The sequence below is a fragment of the Capra hircus genome, chromosome 23, assembly GCF_001704415.2.
Source record: "Capra hircus breed San Clemente chromosome 23, ASM170441v1, whole genome shotgun sequence".
NCBI lineage: Eukaryota > Metazoa > Chordata > Mammalia > Artiodactyla > Bovidae > Capra > Capra hircus.
This window is the reverse complement of record NC_030830.1, coordinates 21,002,625-21,017,528: the sequence shown is the minus strand read 5'-3', so window position 1 is coordinate 21,017,528 and position 14,904 is coordinate 21,002,625. Positions and strand designations below refer to the sequence as shown.

Sequence of the window (14,904 nt, the reverse complement as noted above, 5' to 3'; positions counted from 1 at the left end):
GATCTTGGGAACATTGTCAAAGACTCCAAGATAAAGGTCAGGAATACCAACACACTGAGTGAATTAGAGAAAAAGTCAGGAAGATGAAGGACCAACTTGGGTACGTGTATCAGGGAAAGCTTCCTAGAGGAGGTAACTGGATTAAAAAAAATAAATAGGGAAGTTAATGCCAAAGAATGCTCAAACTACCATACAATTGCACTCATCTCACATGCTAGTAAAGTAATCCTCAAAATTCTCCAAGCCAGGCTTCAGCTATATGTGAACCGTGAACTCCCTGATGTTCAAGCTAGTTTTAGAAAAGGCAGAAGAACCAGAGATCAAATTGCCAACATCCACTGGATCATGGAAAAAGCAAGAGCGTTCCAGAAAAAACATCTATTTCTGCTTTATTGACTATGCCAAAGCCTTTGACTATGTGGATCACAAGAAACTGTGGAAAATTCTGAAAGAGATGGGAATACCAGACCACCTAACCTGCCTCTTGAGAAATCTGAATGCAGGTCAGGAAGCAACAGTTAGAACTGGACATGGAACAACAGACTGGTTCCAAATATGAAAAGGAGTACGTCAAGGCTGTATATTGTCACCCTGCTTATTTAACTTCTATGCAGAGTACATCATGAAAAACGCTGGACTGGAAGAAACACAAACTGGAATCAAGATTGCCGGGAGAAATATCAATCACCTCAGATATGCAGATGACAACAGCCTTATGGCAGACAGTGAAGAGGAGCTAAAAAGCCTCTTGAGGAAAGTGAAAGAGGAGAGTGAAAAAGTTGGCTTAAAGGTCAACATTCAGAAAACGAAGATCATGGCATCCGGTCCCTTCACTTCATGCAAAATAGATGGTAGAAACAGTAGAAACAGTGTCAGACTTTATTTTTTTGGGCTCCAAAATCATTGCAGATGGTGACTGCAGCCATGAAATTAAAAGACGTTTACTCCTTGGAAGAAAAGTTATGACCAACTTAGATAGCATATTCAAAAGCAGAGACATTACTTTGCCGACTAAGGTCCGTCTAGTCAAGGCTATGGTTTCTCATGTGGTCATGTATGGATGTGAGAGTTGGACTGTGAAGAAGGGTGAGCACCGAAGAATTGTTGCTTTTGAACTGTGGTGTTGGAGAAGACTCCTGCGAGACCCTTGGACTGCAAGGAGATCCAACCAGTCCATTCTGAAGGAGATCAGCCCTGGGATTTCTTTGGAAGGAATGATGCTAAAGCTGAAACTCCAGTACTTTGGCCACCTCATGCGAAGAGTTGACTCACTGGAAAAGACTCTGATGCTGGGAGGGATTGGAGGCAGGAGGAGAAAGGGACGACCGAGAATGAGATGGCTGGATAGCATCACGGACTCAATGGACATGAGTCTGAGTGAACTCCGGGAGATGGTGATGGACAGGGAGGCCTGGTGTGCTGCATTCATGGGTTCGCCAAGAGTCAGACACGACTGAGGGACTGAACTGAATTGAACTGGGGTATAGAAGGTCAGCTCAGGAATGGGGTGGAGGAAGCAGCCACTCTGGCAGTTGAGAGACAAGGACTCAAGTTTCTCTGGTCTTACAAGACCTTCAGAAGGCCGCTGGGGGATGGTGGCAGGTGGCAAAAGTGCCCTGCAGCTCTAGAGTGGCCTGAACCTCTCCCATCACCATCTGTGTTTAAGCTCTATTGCACCCCCTTCTGGCCAGAAAGTTCTGCTTTTGTATCTTTCTTGGTTTGTTCTTTCTTTTTCTCCCATAGTTCTTTTCTCCTTTATAGGATATATTTAAAAGTACTTTCAGATTGTTATATGCGCAAATGAAAGTGTAAGCAAAGCATATCTCTATAGTCTAATGAGTAATAAAGTCAACTCTGGTATACGCGCCAGCCTGGACTGAATCTATGTCTCAGGTATCTTAGAAGCTCCTAGAGGCCCCTCCCTGACTGCTCAATTGCCCATTCCTGAAAGTGTAACCACCATTTTGAATTTGTTTTTAACATTTTGAATTTTAAATGTGACTTTGTTTTCCTTTTTGAAGATATGTTTTACACACCATAAATTCACCCTTTTAAAGTGTATAACCTAATGGTTTTCAGTATATTCGTAAATTGTCAGCATTATCAGTTCCAGAATGTTTCATCTCCCGAAAAGGAAATCCCAGGCCCCTTGAGCAGACATCACCTCCTTTATTTTCTTTACTATAAAAGCCCTTGTACCCTTAATGAATAACCAACTATTTTTTAATTCACCAACTATCATCCTAACCTTTTTTTTTGCATTTCTAACTTTCTCATTCTTTTGCCATTTCACTCCCCTTTTTCCTCTTCTTTATTCCTGAGTCTGTTTAAGTGAGATCTTTCTTAGTGAGTCTCTCTTTTTTCTCTCCTTTGATCTGTCTTTTCGACTTTTATTTTCATTTAGCATCTTTCTCCTAGTCCCTTTATCTCCGACACATTCATTCTTCAGCTTATACACTGATTCAGTTTTTGTGCCCCAAAAGTACCAGCCTTGTGCTAGGAGCCAGGGCAGGGGTTGGCGGGTCCACTAAATGGAGTTTTACATAATCCAGTGATCGGTACCTGCTCTTGTTATTAGCCACAACATTTGTTGAATGCTCCCTATGAGTCAAGCTTGGTGCCAATCAACTCTTTGAACACCTGGTTCTCATAGTAACGCTGCAATATGATGTTATCATCCCACATTTACCAAGAAGAGAACAGTTTCGGAGAGGTTAAGTAACTTGGCTAAGGTCAACCAGCCAGTTAGTTTCTGGGTTGGGAGTCTAGTCCCTGTTTTAGTTTGAAGCTGTTGAGGACATGTGAAATGTGAAAACTCATGTCTCAAAGGAGAACAAGCTTTTCACTTACCTTCAATCAGATAAAAATCTCTTTTGCTGCCAGTGATGACAAAACTCTTAACTCGAGGGGAAAACCTAGAGTAAAGAGGAATGGACATCCTTGAATGGGCAGTAGTTCTCTGGTCACAATACAGATCGCTAATACTTACTGCCAGGCACTTTCCTAAGCGTATTCGCATGTATGTTGCATTTGACTCATACTAGCTCTTGATTGTTAGGAGAAGGAGATGGCACCCCACTCCAGTACTCTTGCCTGGAAAATCCCATGGACGGAGGAGCCTGGTGGGCTGCAGTCCATGAGGTCGCTAAGAGTCGGACATAACTGAACGACTTCACATTCACTTTTCACTTTCATGCGTTGGAGAAGGAAATGGCAACCCACTCCAGTATTCTTGCCTGGAGAATCCCAGGGACGGGGGAGCCTGGTGAGCTGCCATCTATGGGGTCGCACAGAGTTGGACACGGCTGTAGCGACTTAGCAGCAGCAGCAGCAGCAGCAGCAGCTCTTGATTGTTAAGTTTTCAGGAATTTTGTGAGACACATGCTAAACTATTAGTAGCTTGAATCAGCCATGGCGGTCATATTTACATAATGGAAACTGGCAACACTTCAATTTAGGGCTGTGTCTCCCCACAGCCAAGCTGGTTGTTAAACCTTTGCCAGCACATCTCTGATTGTCCTTACCACCGTTCTGTGTGTTATCTTCCTTTTGGTGGTGGTGGTGGTGGTTTGAGATGGCTGGATGGCATCACTGACTCGATGGGCATGAGTCTGAGTGAACTCCGGGAGTTGGTGATGGACAGGGAGGCCTGGCGTGCGGCGATCCATGGGGTGGCAAAGAGTTGGACATGACTGAACGACTGAACTGAACTGAACTGAACTGAAGATGAGAAAATTGAAACAAAAAATATTTAAATAGCTTGTGCTCCCTCTGGGCAGCACATATACTAACATTAGAATGATACAGAGAAGATTAGCATGGCCCCTGCTCAAGAATGTTTAAACAACTTTACCCAGACAATGTAGTTAGTAAGCTGATATTTGAAACTAAGTAGTGGGTTGTAGAACCCACTCCAGTATTCTTGCCTGGAGAATCCCCATGGACAGATGAGACTAGGGGGCCACCATCCGTGGGGTAGGAAAAAGTCGAATGTGACTGAGTGACTAAGCACAGCACAGTGGGTTGAGCGGCTCCCCTGCTGACGCTAGTGATAAAGAACCAGATGAGGGTTCGATTCTTTGGTTGGGAAGATCCCCTGGAAGAGGGCATGGCAACCCACTTCAGTATTTTTGCCTGGAGAATCCCATGGACAGAGGAGCAGGGCAAGCTACAGTCCACAGGGTCACACAAAGTCAGACAAGCCTGAAGTGACTTAGCACACACTAAGCGACTGCGCCCCTACCACAGCCCCGAGCATCTATGGGGGGACGGTGAGGTCAGTGGAGTGGAGGTCAGAGTTATCTATGCTGTGGAGCTCCTTGGGAGTGAAATGGCAAAAGAATGTTCTCCCTCTGTCTGCAGGAGCTGTTAGCCTGTTTTTGTGGCAAGGGAAGTTAAGGAGTGACACTGGTGTGGTGGTGGAGGGAGGGGTCCCAGGACTCCTATCCCACGGAGAGGTAGCACTCATTACTCTGCTAAGACCCTGGGGCCTCACAGTTTACAGGCAATTAGCTAGATATTCCCCTGGGGAAATGTCTAGAGGAGATGGGCCAGCAGTAGTCATCCCTGTGGGAGGTAAAAAGGTCACCCACTGATTCTGTCAACAGGGAGAACTAAGTGATCTCTCCTTTCCACCACCTCCAGAGAGTGCCCCCAGGCTTCCAGATAGTCCTTTCAAGCCTTTGATTCATCAATTCAAGATCCCATTTTAATTTTTTTGCTCTGCCTGAGGTCTTAGTTACCATGGGCAGGCTTCTCTCTAGTTGTGATGCCAGGGTTTCATAGCATGTGGGCTCTTAATTCCCTGATCAGGGATTGAACCCACATCCCCTGCATTGGAAGGTGGATTCTCAATCTCGGGACCATCAGAGAAGTCCCAGGATGCCATGTTTATTTTATTTTTAAAAATTAATCAGTTAATTTTATTTTTGGGTGTGCTGGGTCTTTGTTGCTATGTTAGGGCTATTTCCAGTTGCAGCCAGTGGGAGCTACTCTCTGGTTGTGCTGCTTGGGCATATGGGATCTTCCAGGACCAGGGATCAGACCCCTGTCTCCTGCATTGGCAGGTGGTTTCTTAACCACTGAACCATGAGGGAAGTCCTTGCCTGCTTTTTAAAGTTCTCTACTTCTTCCTTTTCCATTTCAGCCTTCTTGAGTCAGAGCACACTGTAGTGACACAGAATTGCAAAACCCTAGGCTTGGAAGAGCACTGAAGCGTTCAGTCTAACCCTCATATGATGTAGCTGCATCATTATCACGCCCCTCCCCCATCAGAGCAGGGCTTATGGAGTTCTCTAATAAATGGCATCCTAGCCCAGTCCAGATCTCCATGGATCTGTTAGGTGCATGGACCTACCCGGTAGTCATCATTGCAGACCCTGAATATATAGCTGGAATGCACATGCTTGGTAGTTGGTAGAATCCCTACGACTGTGCTTTGGTTTGTGGAGTAAGAGAGGTGGGAGTGGGTGGGAGATGTGGAGTGTGGGGCACCCACGTTGGAAGGGCTGTGAGAAGGCGACCATCAGGCTGGCTTAGGGCTGTGAGACTGCTGAGGGCTCGTGTCTTCTGGGCACACAGCTGGGGCAGGGCAACACCAGATGTCCTCATACCTCCTCCCTGGACCAGTGCAACCACTGGACCCAGAGAGAGAAGCCCTTTCTCCTGCAGTTCCTCCCGAACCCTCTGAGAAAGCTTAATGTCCTCCTCACTGTAAAGGAGAATCTTGAAAGGAATTCTTTCCATTAATGCATAGCAGTTATTGAAGCTTAATTTGGAGCTGAGTCAATAGATTGGTAACTGGTATGCATCTACAAATAAAATAAATATAAATGTGCAATGTCCTTACTTTTAAAAAAATTTAAAAATTTTATACTTTTGATTGGGCTGTGTGGCTTGTGGGATCTTACTTTCCAGAACAGGGATTGACCCTGAACCCTCAGCAGTGAAAGCACAGAGTCCTAACTACTGGGCCACCAGGGAATTCCCTACTGTCCTTCCTTTTAAAAATACTGCCAGCACAGGGACCTCCTTGGTGATCCAGACTTTGCCTTCCAATGCAAGGGGTGTGAGTTGAAAACATCAATCAGAAGCAATATTGTAACAAATTCAATAAAAGCCTTAAAAACAAACAAGAACAAAGACACTGATATGTTCTGATATGATTTAAAGAGTACTGCCAGCACATTATTTATACATTGCACACCTCATTTTGTTCATTTGCTAGATGATCTTCTTAATTTCTTGTGTGGCCTTTGGTTAACTCCTAGAGGTTCTGAAATGGTTGTTTCTGTTTTGTCCAAATTTATTAATTAGTTTTGAGAAGAAGTTTTGCTGGAACTTCTCACCTAGGCATTCTACCTCCACTGAATTTCTACTCTAACTATCAGTAAATAAAAATCCAAAGTAGGTTTGGGATTGGGTTTTGTTTGCATTTCTAAAGCATTATTTTTTCTATTCTATTAATAGTGTGTTTTCAAAGCCCTTTCGCGCATTCTCTCATGAGACTTTATTTCTAGAAGGAAAGGAAGTGTCTTCCCCAGGGAAGACTCAGTGGGTGGACTGATTTGGTCAAGGCCACTCCATCATCCTGAGGCAAGATGGGAGGTTCATGGGCTTATGCGCTACTTACTCCATCTCCTTCAGTTTAGTTCAGTCGCTCAGTTGTGTCCGATTCTTTGCAACCCCATGAATCGCAGCACGCCAGGCCTCCCTGTCCATCACCATCTCCCGGAGTTCACTCAGACTCATGTCCATCGAGTCTGTGATGCCATCCAGCCATCTCATCCTCTGTTGTCCCCTTCTCCTCCTGCCCCCAATCCCTCCCAGCATCACAGTCTTTTCCAATGAGTCAACTCTTCGCATGAGGTGGCCAAAGTACTTGAGCTTCAGCTTTAGCATCATTCCTTCCAAAGAAATCCCAGGGTTGATCTCCTTCAGAATGGACTGGTTGGATCTCCTTGCAGTCCAAGGGACTCTCAGAGTGTTCTCCAACACCACAGTTCAAAAGCAACAATTCTTCGGTGCTCAGCTTTCTTCACAGTCCAACTCTCACATCCATACATGACCACAGGAAAAATCATAGCCTTGACTAGACGGACCTTAGTTGGCAAAGTAATGTCTCTGCTTTTGAATATACTATCTAGGTTGGTCATAACTTTCCTTCCAAGGAGTAAGTGTCTTTTAATTTCATGGCTGCAGTCACCATCTGCAGTGATTTTGGAGCCCCAAAATGTAAAGTCTGACACTGTTTCCACTGTTTCCCTATATATTTCCCATGAAGTGATGGGACCAGATGCCATGATCTTCATTTTCTGAATGTTGAGCTTTAAGCCAACTTTTTCGCTCTCCTCTTTCACATTCTTCAAGAGACTTTCTAGCTCCTCTTCACTTTCTGCCATAAGGGTGGTGTCATCTGCATATCTGAGGTGATTGATATTTCTCCTGGCAATCTTGATTCCAGCTTGTGTTTCTTCCAGTCCAGCATTTCTCATGATGTACTCTGCATAGAAGTTAAATAAGCGGGGTGACAATATACAGTCTTAACGGACTCCTTTTCCTATTTGGAACCAGTCTGTTGTTCCATGTCCAGTTCTAACTGTTGCTTCCTGACCTGCATACAGATTTCTCAAAAGGCAGGTTAGGTGGTCTGGTATTCCCATCTGTTTCAGAATTTTCCACAGTTTCTTGTGATCCACACAGTCAAAGGCTTTGGCATAGTCAATAAAGCAGAAATAGATGTTTTTCTGGAACTCTCTTGCTTTTTCCATGATCCAGCGGATGTTGGCAATTTGATCTCTGGTTCCTCTGCCTTTTCTAAAACCAGCTTGAACAACTGGGATTTCACGGTTCAAGTATTGCTGAAGCCTGGCTTGGAGAATTTTGAGCATTACTTTACTAGCATGCGAGATGAGTGCAATTGTGTGGTAGTTTGAGCATTTTTTGGCATTGCCTTTCTTTGGGATTGGAATGAAAACTGACCTCTTCCAGTCCTGTGGCCACTGCTGAGTTTCCAAATTTGCTGGCATATTGAGTGCAGCACTTTCACAGCATCACCTCAGGATTTGAAACAGCTCAACTGAAATTCCATCACCTCCACTAGCTTTGTTCGTAGTGATGCTTTCTAAGGCCCACTTGACTTCACATTCCAGGATGTCTGGCTCTAGATTAGTGATCACATCATCATGATCATCTGGGTCATGAAGATCTTTTTTGTACAGTTGTTCCATGTATTCTTGTCACCTCTTCTTAATACCTTCTGCTTCTGTTAGGTCCATACCATTTCTGTTCTTTATTGAGCCCATCATTGCATGAAATGTTCCCTTGGTATCTCTAATTTTCTTGAAAAGATCTCTAGTCTTTCCCATTCTGTTGTTTTCCTCTATTTCTTTCCACTGATTGCTGAAGAAGGCTTTCTTATCTCTTTTTGCTATTCTTTGGAAGTCTGCATTCAGATGCTTATATCTTTCCTTTTCTCCTTTGCATTTCACCTCTCTTCTTTTCACAGCTATTTGTAAGGCCTTCCCAGACAACCATTTTGCTTTTTTGCATTTCTTTTCCATGGGGATGGTCTTGATCCCTGTCTCCTGTACAATGTCACGAACCTCATTCCATAGTTCATCAGGCACTCTATCTATCAGATCTAGGCCCTTAAATCTATTTCTCACTTCCACTGTATAATCATAAGGGATTTGATTGAGGTCATACCTGAATGGTCTAGCGGTTTTCCCTACTTTCTTCAATTTGAGTCTGAATTTGGTAATAAGGAGTTCATGGCCTGAGCCACAGTCAGCTCCTGGTCTTGTTTTTGTTGACTGTAGAGAGCTTCTCCATTTTTGGCTGCAAAGAATATAATCAATCTGATTTCGGTGTTGACCATCTGGTTTTGTCCACGTGTAGAGTCTTCTCTTGTGTTGTTGGAAGAGGGTGTTTTCTATGACCAGTGCATTTTCTTGGCAAATCTCTATGTCTTTGCCCTGCTTCGTTCCACATTCCAAGGCCAAATTTTCCTGTTACTCCAGGTGTTTCTTGACTTCCTACTTTTGCATTCCAGTCCCCTATAATGAAAAGGACATCTTTTTTGGGTGTTAGTTCGAAAAGGTCTTGTAGGTCTTCATAAAACCGTTCAATTTCAGCTTCTTCAGCGTTACTGGTTGGCGCATAGACTTGGGTAACTGTGATATTGAATGGTTTGCCTTGGAGACGAACAGAGATCATTCCGTCGTCTGTGAGATTGCATCCAAGTACTGCATTTCGGACTCTTTCGTTGACCATGATGGCTACTCCATTTCTTCTGAGGGATTCCTGCCCACAGTAGTAGATACAATGGTCATCTGAGTTAAATTCACCCATTCCAGTCCCTTTTAGTTTGCTGATTCCTAGAATGTCTACGTTCACTCTTGCCATCTCTTGTTTGACTACTTCCAATTTGCCTTGATCCATGGACCTGACTTTCTAGGTTCCTATGCAATATTGCTCTTTACAGCATCGGATCTTGCTTCTATCACCAGTCACATCCACAACTGGGTATTGTTTTTGCTTTGGCTCCATCCCTTCATTCTTTCTGGAGTTATTTCTCCACTGATCTCCAGTAGCATATTGGGCACCTAATTACCTGGGAAGTTCCTCTTTTGGTATCCTATCATTTTGCCTTTCCATACTGTTCATGGGGTTCTAAAGGCAAGAATGCTGAAGTGGCTTGCCATTCCCTTCTCCAGTGGACCACGGTCTGTCAGATCTCTCCACCATGACCCTCCCGTCTTGCCCCGCAGGCATGGCTTGGTTTCATTGAGTTAGAAAAGGCTGTGGTCTTGGTATGATTAGATTGACTAGTTTTCTGTGAGTATGGTTTCAGTGTGTCTGCCCTCTGATGCCCTCTTTCAACACCTACTATCTTACTTGGGTTTCTCTTACCTTGGGCGTGGGGTATCTCTTCATGGCTGCAAGAGAATCCATTCTGATACTGCATTTGTAGCCAAGGATATGTGAAAACTCCTGAGGGGGAAAAAATATTTCTGATCAGGAATGAAGGCAGCTGGGGAGTCCAGGTGTGTTCTGTCTCTGGGAGGGAGGTAATTTCTCACAAGAAGGGAGGAGCAAAGAGGGATCCTAGGTTTGTTTTCACATTTCTTGAAAGGGCAGCATTTCCCCGAACTCTGGCCCTCACTGGGTAGGGAATCCCCTGGGTTAGTCTTTCTCGGAAGGATCCCATGTTTCCTCCTGTAACAGCTGCAGGCTGTAAATCCCCAGCTCCAGTGGGCAGGTTGTCTGTTGTCTCTAGGGTCTGGCCAGTCAGGAGCAACATGACACTCAGTGAGTTTGGAGGTGAGAATTTCTATTTGTGAAATCTGTAAGGGGAGGGGGACTTACTTTAACTGACAGGAAGAGGTAACTGACATATCTCTAAACCTCTGTGTCTTAAAGTATAGTGTGTTAATAGATACAGATATGAAACTCGGTTATGCCAACAGTTTTGAAATGATGGCCTCTGAAGAGATGGTTTATTACTCATAGATTTCAAGAGGAGGTGGCCGTGCAGGGCCACGTTAGAAAGCAGCAAAGTTGGTCACAGGAAGAGAGGGGCAGAGAACTGTGGGCAAGAGGCTTTCACGTGGTTTCAGCAGAAAGGAATGGACAAGACAGAAGAAGGAGGTTGAGAACTAGTTTGTATAATTTCAGTGGACTCTGACACAGGGGCTGATTCTAGTTGGCTGGAACCTGGCCCTGGTGAGATTAGGGCAGGTGGATGGTGGCCTGGAGTGTGAGGGCTTGATGAAGGAGGTGGTTGAGGACTGAGCTCTGAGTTGGTTGATTTGCACTTGCAAAGCCATTCTCAGGGTGACCTCTTTACTGTGCAACTGTTGTGCCAGGGCTTTCTCTAGTTGTGGCAGGGGCTGCTCTCTAGTTCCAGTGCACAGGCTTCACCTGTGGTGGCTTCTCTTATTGCGGAGGACAGGCTCTAGGTGCCTGGCTTTCAGTAGTTGCAGCACTCAGGGTCAGTAATTGTGGCTTGCTGGCTCGAGGGCACACAGGTTTCAGAGGCTGCAGCATTGGGGTTCGCTAGTTTTGGCTCAAGGACTCTAGAGCTGTCAGGTTTCATTAGTTGTGGTTCTCAGGCTCTAGAGCAGGGGCTTGGAAGTTGTGGCATCATTGCTCCGAGGCATGCAGAATCTTCCAGGACCAGGGGTTGAATCTGTGTCCCTTGCACTGGCAGGTGAATCCTTATCCACTGTGCCACCAAGGAGGTCCAGGAATAAGCTAGTCTTGGGGCAAGTCCCTCCAGGGTCATCAAAACCCCAGATGTCAAAGCATCAGTTCAGTTCAGTTCATTTCAGTCGCTCAGTCGTGTCCGACTCTTTGCAACCCCATGAATTGTAGCACTCCAGGCCTCCCTGTCCATCACCAACTCCCAGAATTCATTCAGACTCACGTCCATCAAGTCAGTGATGCCATCCAGCCATCTCATCCTCGGTCGTCCCCTTTTCCTCCTGCCCCCAATCCCTCCCAGCCTCGGTTTTTCCAATGAGTCAACTCTTTGCATGAGGTGGCCAAAGTACTGGAGTTTGAGCTTTAGCATCATCCCTTCCAAAGCACACCCAGGGCTGATCTCCTTCAGAATGGACTGGTTGGATCTCCTTGCAGTCCAAGGGACTCTCAAGAGTCTTCTCCACCACCACAGTTCCAAAGCATCAATTCTTCGGCGCTCACAGTTCTTCACAGTCCAACTCTCACACCCATACATGACTAATGGAAAAACCAGAGCCTCGACTAGACGGACCATTGTTGGCAAAGTAATGTCTCTGCTTTTGAATATGCTATCTAGGTTGGTCATAACTTTCCTTCCAAGGAGTAAGTGTCTTTTAATTTCATGGCTGCAATCACCATCTGCAGTGATTTTGGAGCCCCAAAATATAAAGTCTGACACTGTTTCCACTGTTTCCCTATATATTTCCCATGAAGTGATGGGACCAGATGCCATGATCTTTCACTTTTATCAAGAGGCTTTTTAGTTCCTCTTCACTTTGTGCCATAAGGGTGCTGTCATCTGCATATCTGAGGTGATTGATATTTCTTCTGGCAATCTTGATTCCAGCTTGTGCTTCTTCCAGCCCAGTGTTTCTCATGATGTACTCTGCATAGAAGTTAAATAAGCAGGGTGACAATATACAGCCTTGACGGACTCCTTTTTCTATTTGGAACCAGTCTGTTGTTCCATGTCCAGTTCTAACTGTTGCTTCCTGACCTGCACATAGGTTTCTCAAGAGGCAGATCAGGTGGTCTGGTATTTCCATCTCTTTCAGAATTTTCCAGAGTTTATTGTGATCCACACAGTCAAAGGCTTTGGCATAGGCAATAAAGCAGAAATAGATGTTTTTCTGTCAAAGCATCAGGATATAACAAATGAAAGACCTGATTAATATATTCTACCTGGGAGTGGAGACCTCAGGGGTTTAGTCTTTGCTTTGCTCAACTGTTGAGACCTTGGCAACCCTGAAGAAGTTCTCGCTACTCTTTTTTTTTTTTTTTAAACTCTGTTTCCCTTTTTCTAACATACATGTCTCCTGTAACACATACAGGTCTCCTGTAACACACACACACACACACAGAAACACTGTGACCCACTGTAGCGGCTTGGATAGTTATAGGGAAGGCTGTAATCTGGAGAGGTCAAACTTGCTCAAAAAAGAATAAAGAATATCCTCTCAATGAAAGCACATCAAGCAGCTTACCTTTAGTTCTCCCTGGAGTCCTTGTCTTTCCCCAGCAACCTCCTGAGCCCCTCTTTATTCCTTGTTCCTCAGGGTGTATATGAGGGGATTAAGTAAAGGAGTGCCCACTGCATAGAAGAGACCAAAGAACTTGCCCCTCTTCTGGGTGTAGGCATTTTGGGGCTGGAGGTAGACCGCAATGACTGAACTGTAGAAGAGGGTGACCACAATGAGATGGGAGGAGCAGGTCCCCAGAGCCTTCCTCCATGCTATGGCCGAGTTAATCCTCAGCACTGCCCGGGCAACGGCACCATAAGAGATAAGGATGAGGGTAAGCGGCATGACCAGGAAGATGACACTGGACACAGCTAACTGGACTTCATTGTAGGTGGTGTCTCCACAGGACAGTTGAATTAGAGAAGGGACTTCACATACAAAGTCATCTATGTGCCGGTGTGGGCAGAAGGGCAGGCGGAGGGTCGGCGGTGTCTGGACTACTGATTGGACCAGACCCATTACCCAGGCCATGGCTGCCAGCTGCCGGCAAAGGCGGGGGTGGATGTTGGCGGCCTAGTGGAGGGGCTGGCAGACAGCCACGTAGCAGTCAAAGGCCATCACGGTCAGGAGGACACACTCCGTGGTCCCAAAGAACAGGAAGATGAAGAGCTGGACAGAGCAGCCAAGGAAGCTGATGGTCTTCCCTGGGCCCCAGAGGTGGACCAGCATCTGCGGGACACAGCTTGTGGTGAAGCAGAGGTCCAGGAAGGAGAAGTTGGAGAGGAAAAAGTACATCGGGGAGTGGAGCCTGGGGTCCAGCATGGACAGCAGGATGATGAGTGTGTTGCCCACCAGAGTCAGGAGGTAAGAGATCGAGACAACCACGAAGAGGTTTCTTTCAAGCCCTGGGTGTTCAGAGAAGCCCAGAAGGAAGAAGTCCACCGGGGAGCTGTGGTTGACCATGGCCTGTTCCTGTCCAGACCTAGAGGGATGAGGGCTGTCTGAGCTGTGTGTTCCCACCTGTCTTATAAGAACTCAGCCTGGGTGCTAGTCAGGTCATACCAGGTGAGCAGTTCTCTTCTGTCATCACTCACTCAGCCTGTTTCCCAGCACATCAGCATCCAGCAGTGCCTTCTCTTCCCCTGCTCCTCCTGGTCAAATGAGGTCCAGTGAGAGTGAGGAAGCTGTGAATGTGCAGAAGACAGATGGAGACTCACACTGGTATCTCAGACGTACTGAGTGAAGGCAAAAGAAACTGATGTGAAACATGGACTAATTAATTAGTTTTCCTTAATTCAACAATCATTTTTAAATGCCTATTTTGTTCTGAGGACTGTGGTAGTTTTCAGTATTCTCTTATGTCAGAAATCATTACCAAAGGATTCATTTTTACTGAGTTTCCTTCCTGAGAGTATCTATGCAGTACTTCCTACTTTGGATCATACATTTTCTGGATCACTCATGTTTTATCCACCTTACTTTCATTTGTAGGGGAGCCACCAGAGGCAGAATGTATGAATTAAGGACATTTCTTCTCTGTATGAAGTGACCCCAGCACAGAGATATTAACTAGGTTATCTTGTCCCATGAAAAACTTGTGATTGGGACTTCCCTGGTGGTCCAGTGGCTAAGACTCTGAGCTCCCAATGCAGGGGGCTAGGGTTCGGTCCCTGATCACGGAACCAGATCCCACATACATATCAGATCTGGCATAGACAAATATTTAAAAAAAGTGGTGATTTATTAAACTAAGTACAAGAGTGTTTTCTATAAATAAAAAACCTGAGGACTTCCCTGGTGGTCAGTGGCTAAGATTTCGAGCTCCTAATGCAGAAGGCCCAGGTTTGATCCCTGGTCAGGGAATTAGATCCCACATGTCACAGCTAAAGTTCCCATGTGCCACACTAAGATCTCATGCATCCTAATAAATAAATAAAATTTTCTTTTAATAAAGCCCTAAGCTCAACTTAACATTACATGCACGACACAAAATAAGACCAAACAGGCTGCCAGCTGTCTTGCTTGGAAGTAGAAACATCTATACTAATTGGACCTTGAAATAAGGAAGATGATGTAATTGAAAAAAATATTTTCCCTTTCAGATAAGATTACATCAAAAGCAAAATATGCTGAGTTGATATTGAGATATTTAAGTAGAACATAGAATTTGTTGAATGTTCTTAATTCTACTCAGTATTTG

At 45.1% G+C, this 14,904-nt stretch overlaps 1 pseudogene; it reads right to left on the bottom strand.

Annotated features, from left to right (window-relative positions):
* LOC102176925 lies at positions 12,731-13,667 on the bottom strand (annotated as a pseudogene).